Genomic DNA, 6,017 nt, shown 5'->3' on the forward strand with positions numbered 1-6,017 from the left:
AGAGAATTTGTCAGTACATCCAACCGGCCTCACAACGTGTATTGCATCGTGTGGGCAAGCGGTTTGCTGATATCGATGTTGTGAACAGAGTTCCCCAAGGTGGCGGTGGGGTTATGGTATGGGCAATGAACACAATTGCAATTTATCGACGACAATTTGAATGCACAGAGATATCGTGACGAGATCCTGAGGCCCATTGTCATGCCATTCATCTACCGCCATCACCTCATGTTTCAGCATGATAATTCACAGCCCCATGTAAGCAAGGATCTGAACACAATTCCTGGAAGCTGAAAGTGTATCAGTTCTTCCATGGCTTGTATACTCACCAGACATGTCACCCATAGAGCATGTTTGGGATGATTTGAATTGATGTGTAAAACAGTGTTTTCCAATTCACTCCAATATCCAGCAACTTTGCACAGCCTTTGAAGAAACTTTCTTTCTCTACAGTATTTGTGCTGCAGTAGTTTATGTGTTGGGGGGCTAGGACCAGTCTGTTATATCTGGAGTATTTCTCCTGTCTTATCCGGTGTCATATTTGAATTTAAGTATGCTCTCGCTAACTCTCTCTCTTTCTCTCTCTCGGAGGACCTGAGCCCTCGGACCATGCCTCTGGACTACCTGGCCTGATGACTCATTGCTGTCCCCAGTCCACCTGGCCGTGCTGCTGCTCCAGTTTCAACTGTTCTGCCTGCGGCTATGGAATCCTGACCTTTTCACCGGACGTGCTACCTGTCCCATACCTGCTGTTTTCAACTCTCTAGAGACAGCAGGAGCGGTAGAGATACTCTGAATGATCGGCTATGAAAAGCCAACTGACATTTACTCCTGAGGTGCTGACCTGTTGCACCCTTGTGATTATTATTATTTGACCCTGCTGTTCACCTATGATCATTTGAACATCTTGACCGTGTTCTGTTATAATCTCCACCCGGCACAGCCAGAAGAGGACTGGCCACCCCTCATAGCCTGGTTCTCTCTAGGATTCTTCCTAGGTTCTGGCCTTTCTAAAGGAGTTTTTCCTAGCCACCGTGCTTCTACACCTGCATTGCTTGCTGTTTGGGGTTTTATGTTAGATTTCTGTACATCACTTTGAGATATCAGCTGATGTAAGAAGGGCTTTATAAATCAATTTGATTTGAAGTTTGAGTGGGACAACATTCCACAGGCCACCCAATCAACAGCCTGATCAACTCTGTGCGAAGCAGATGTGTCACATTGCATTAGGCAAATGGTGGTCACACCAGATAATGACTGGTTTTCTGATCCACAACATCAAATTAACAATGGTTTTTATTAATCAAAAAGGGGCAGGCAATAGACAGGTCAAGGCAGGTGGGTCGGTAAACCAGAGGTGGGGCAACGGAACCGGACGGCAGGCAGGCTCAGGGTGGCAGAGTTCAATAATCAGAGGTGGGGCAAGGTGCCCAGGTCGGCAGGGCAGACAGGCTCTGGGGGCAGGCTCAGGGGCAGGCATAGTGGTCAGGAAGAGTGGTCAGGCAGGCGGTCTCAGAGTCAGGACAGGCAAGAGTCAAAACCAGGAGGGTGAGAAAAGAGAGACTGGGAAAAGCAGGCGCTGAGACACAAAACCGCTGGTTGACTTGACAAACCAGACAAAACTGGCAACAGACAAACAGAGAACACAGGTATAAATATACAGGGGGATAATGGGGAAGATGGGTGGCACCTAGAGGGGGCGAAGACAATCACAAAAACAGGTGACACAGATCAGGGTGTGAACTAATTTATTTATTTCAATTGACTGATTTCCTCATATGAACTGTAACTCAGTAGAATCTTTGTTGCATGTTGCGTTTATATTTTTGCTCAGTATAGAAAAAAATCAGTTGCTCGCGACATGTTTTATTTTTTAATGTACACTATATATACTAAAGTATGTGGACACCTTTTCAACTTAGTGGATTTGGTTATTGCTTAACTCTACAGCATACAATTACTTTAGAAACAATTCTGTGCTTCCAACTTTGTGGAACAGTTTGTGGAAGGCCCTTTCCTGTTTCAGCATGACAATGCCCACCATTGCAGAAAGTGAGGTCCATACAGAAATTGCTTGTTGAGATTGGTGTGGAAACAACTTGACTGGAGAGAGTGGAGGGAGGCTGTTATAGCATTTTAATGCCCATGATTTTGAATGAGATGTTGATGAGCAGGTGTCCACATATATTTGGTCATGTAGTATAGCTCTCATGCTAGAAAGTGTTTGAGACCCTGGTTTAGAATTAAATACTGTATTTAATTTAAAAATATATATATATTATGTATCCATCTCTTTGTTGTTCCTTTCTTCCTGGATTGCAAAGCGCAGACAGGTGCTGGTGTGGTGAGCAGTGAGATATATGACAAGGGTGTGTCCCCAACTATGAGGACAATATAAACAAGTCAAAGGATCCTGCATATTGACATTAGCATTTCATTATGTTGTATTTGATTTGCAAGATTGAGATACAGAGTGGATAGGGGGAGAGAGAAGAAGTTGTCTGGACTCTGCAGTCCTGGTCTCAGTATGAGCTAAGTCCAGACGTGCATTAGACACACATTAGTGCACCCTGCATGAATAAATGATGTGTGCCAAGCCAGGGGGTCCTAGCTTTGTGCAGAACTAACCTCAGTAGACTACCGCAGTCAGCCTAGAAGGAGAGTCTAGAACCCCATAACATCATCTTCTTCTTCCTAGTCTTAATGATGACTATATGGCATGCCAATTGGATTTTATTACTCATTAGTACATACCTTTTGTCTGCAGTCCTATCATAATATTGAGAAAATTGTTCAGGCGTAATGTTTGGAATTCCTTTTACTGGTTTTAACAAGCATTTGGTTAAACTTAAACTTTTAGTATATTGTAACAGATTGTGCAATTTGTAGTTTTGATATACAGCAGCAAGTATTGTTCAGTGATCAATGTCAGGCGTGGTTTTGAGATTAAATCAATTCTATTTTAGCCTCACTAGGGTTGACTTGTGTGCCAGTTCATCTTGATGAAGATATTTTTCCTGTTAATTCATAAAATACACCAAAGTCACTCTCTTTGTAATTGAAAACACGTTAATGTTCAATTCATAAAACATTCAGAAAACATTGCCTTGAACCCCAAAAGAGTGTGAATGACCTGCAAAGCGAGCAACACAGTAATGGGAGCACTGCAGTATCCTCTAGTGAAGTAAATTGTTAATGCACAGAGAGAGTGTCTTTCTATTACATATAGTGAGCTCCGAAAGTATTGGGACAGTGAAATGTTTTGTTCATTTTGGCTCTGTACTACAGCACATTGGATTTCAAAATGATACAATGTAATTAGGTTATAGTGCAGACGGTCAGCTTTAATTTGAGGATATTTTCATCCCATATCGGGTGAACCGTTTTGAAATTATAGCACTTTCTGTACATAGTCCCCATTTTAGAGGACCAAGGTATTGGTACAAATGCACTTATATGTGTATTAAACTAGTCAAAAATGTAGTATTTAGTCTCATATTCCTAGCATGCAATGATTACATCCAGCTTGAGATTACAAACTTGTTGGATGCACTTGCTGTTTGTTTGTTTTGGTTGTGTTTCAGATCATTTTGTGCCCAATAGAAGTTAATGGTAAATAATGTCTTGTGTCATTTTTGTCACTTTATTGTAAATAAGAATGAAAATGTTTCTAAACACTACATTAATATGGATGCTACCATGATTACAGATAGTCCTGAATGAATCCTGAAAATGATCAAATCAAAATCAAATGTATTTTATAAAGCCCTTCTTACATCAGCTGGGATATATCAAAGTGCTGTACAGAAACTCAGCCTAAAACCCCAAACAGCAAGCAATGCAGGTGTAGAAGCATGGTGGCTAAAACTCCCTAGAAAGGCCAAAACCAGGGAAGAAACCAAGAGAGAACCAGGCTATGAGGGGTGGCCAGTCCTCTTTTGTCTGTGCCGGGGGGAGATTTTAACAGAACATTGCCAAGATTTTCAAATGTTCATAAATGACCAGCATGGTCAAATAATAGTAATCAGAGTGAACAGGTCAGGGTTCCATAGCCGCAGGCAGAACAGTTGAAACTGGAGCAGCAGCACGGCCAGGTGGACTGGGGACAACAAGGAGTCATCATGCCAGGTAGTCCTGAGGCATGGTCCGAGGGCTCAGGTCCTCCGAGAGAAAGAAAGAAAGAAAGAAAGAGAGAAAGAGAGAAAGAGAGAATTAGAGAGAGCAAGCCTTTCTGGGTGAACTGTGCACTGCAAATCTGTGTTACTAATTTACAATGAATGAAACTTTCCCAGTACTCTTGACTTTGAGGACTTAGTTGTCTGGCCTTCCCTGCAGCACAATACAACCTCTCTCCACAATAACGTTAGTATACGAATCCTATGAAATACAACATTCATGACGACATTTACACTACAGACAAAACCATAAATTCTCAATTAGGATTTAATCTATTCATGTTCAACTGCAATACCTTGAATTTCCGGTGTGTACTTTATGATATTGTATGCTTAATTGATTACACTACTTACAATGTAAACCAAGTCTTTCATTCACTTGCATGTACTAATTATTCAATGGTTTCTGCATGTGATTCAAATCAACATTTGTACCTGATATCAGATATACATACATACCTAATTTCCTATATAAAACAGTAATGCATTCCACACCCGGCTGTTTGTGTGGAACTTGACCAGTCTTCTTCTCTGGATTTCAGGGTCTTAATGTCTGGAACCAAACCGTAACCAATTCCGTCAAAATAATAAGGCACTGTTGACTGTTGACTAACCCAAACTCTGACAGGAGGAAAGAACTGCATGATACATTCTGACATTTAAGCAGAGAGGACTGTTATATCTATGGTAATGGTACAGGGCATAACTGGCCAAATTTGGACAGCATTCACCATTCTGTACAGTATGGTCTCTGTTATAGATGTTAAAACAAGGTGGTGATCCCCTTTTGTTGGTTCTTACTTTATATATGGCTGTTTGTCTACGCTGATGGCATTCTTAAAGTTGTACAGACTAAATAATTGTCCATTGATAGTAGACAGTTTGATGGCTCCACAGCACGAGGGTAACGCAGCTCCACTGGAGGCTAATGAAGGAGGGGCATACATAGTGAATTAAAACAAAACTTGAATATGGAGAATAAGACTGGTCTGGTCCCGCTGATTACAGACTAGTAAAGTGTACTTCTGTATTCAAGAATCTGAGGATGATGCAGAGGCACAACGCACCTGCGAGACAAAGGGATAGAGGACTGTAATTACAGTGAGGTTATCAGGATAGCTGTCCACGTAGAAGACCACACTGTCGGTGTCCAGGTTGAGGAGGCCAACTGCTGTGTTTAGCCGCTAACTCTCCTTAGACACTTGGACTGTGATGTAAAGCTGTGTGTGAGACTGGCCTCAGCATCTTGCTAAACTCTAGAGAAATAGTTAGCAAACAGGATTACAAGGGAGCGGTTTCCATCATGGGCAAACTGTCATGTCATCAAGCTAGTATCAAATCCAGAATGTTTCCCCAGAGGTGTGCCTGTTAAAAACCACCTTGTCAAAAACAGTGGAGTTCACTTTGGTTCTGGTTATTAAATCGAATCAAATGTATTTATATAGCCCTCCGTACATCAGCTGATATCTCAAAGTGCTGTACAGAAACTCAGCCTAAAACCCCAAACAGCAAGCAATGCAGGTGTTGAAGCACGTTGGCTAGGAAAAACTCCCTAGAAAGGCCAAAACCTAGGAAGAAACCTAGAGAGGAACCAGGCTATGAGGGGTGGCCAGTCCTCTTCTGGCTGTGCCGGTGGAGATTATAACAGAACATGGCCAAGATATTCAAATGTTCATAAATGACCAGCATGGTCAAATAATAGTAATCAGAGTGAACAGGTCCGAGTTCCCTAGTCGCAGGCAGAACAGTTGAAACTGGAGCAGCAGCACGGCCAGGTGGACTGGGACAACAAGAGTCATCATGCCAGGTGTCCTGAGGCATGGCCCTAGGGCTCAGGTCCTC

General features: G+C 42.2%; 1 protein-coding gene across 1 annotated transcript in view; it reads left to right on the forward strand.

Annotated features, from left to right (window-relative positions):
- Positions 1 to 6,017, forward strand: part of LOC118380174 (disabled homolog 1-like) — a 370,535-nt gene that overhangs the window by 98,236 nt on the left and 266,282 nt on the right. The window lies entirely within an intron of this gene.

The sequence above is a fragment of the Oncorhynchus keta genome, chromosome 1 (genome assembly GCF_023373465.1).
Source record: "Oncorhynchus keta strain PuntledgeMale-10-30-2019 chromosome 1, Oket_V2, whole genome shotgun sequence".
NCBI lineage: Eukaryota > Metazoa > Chordata > Actinopteri > Salmoniformes > Salmonidae > Oncorhynchus > Oncorhynchus keta.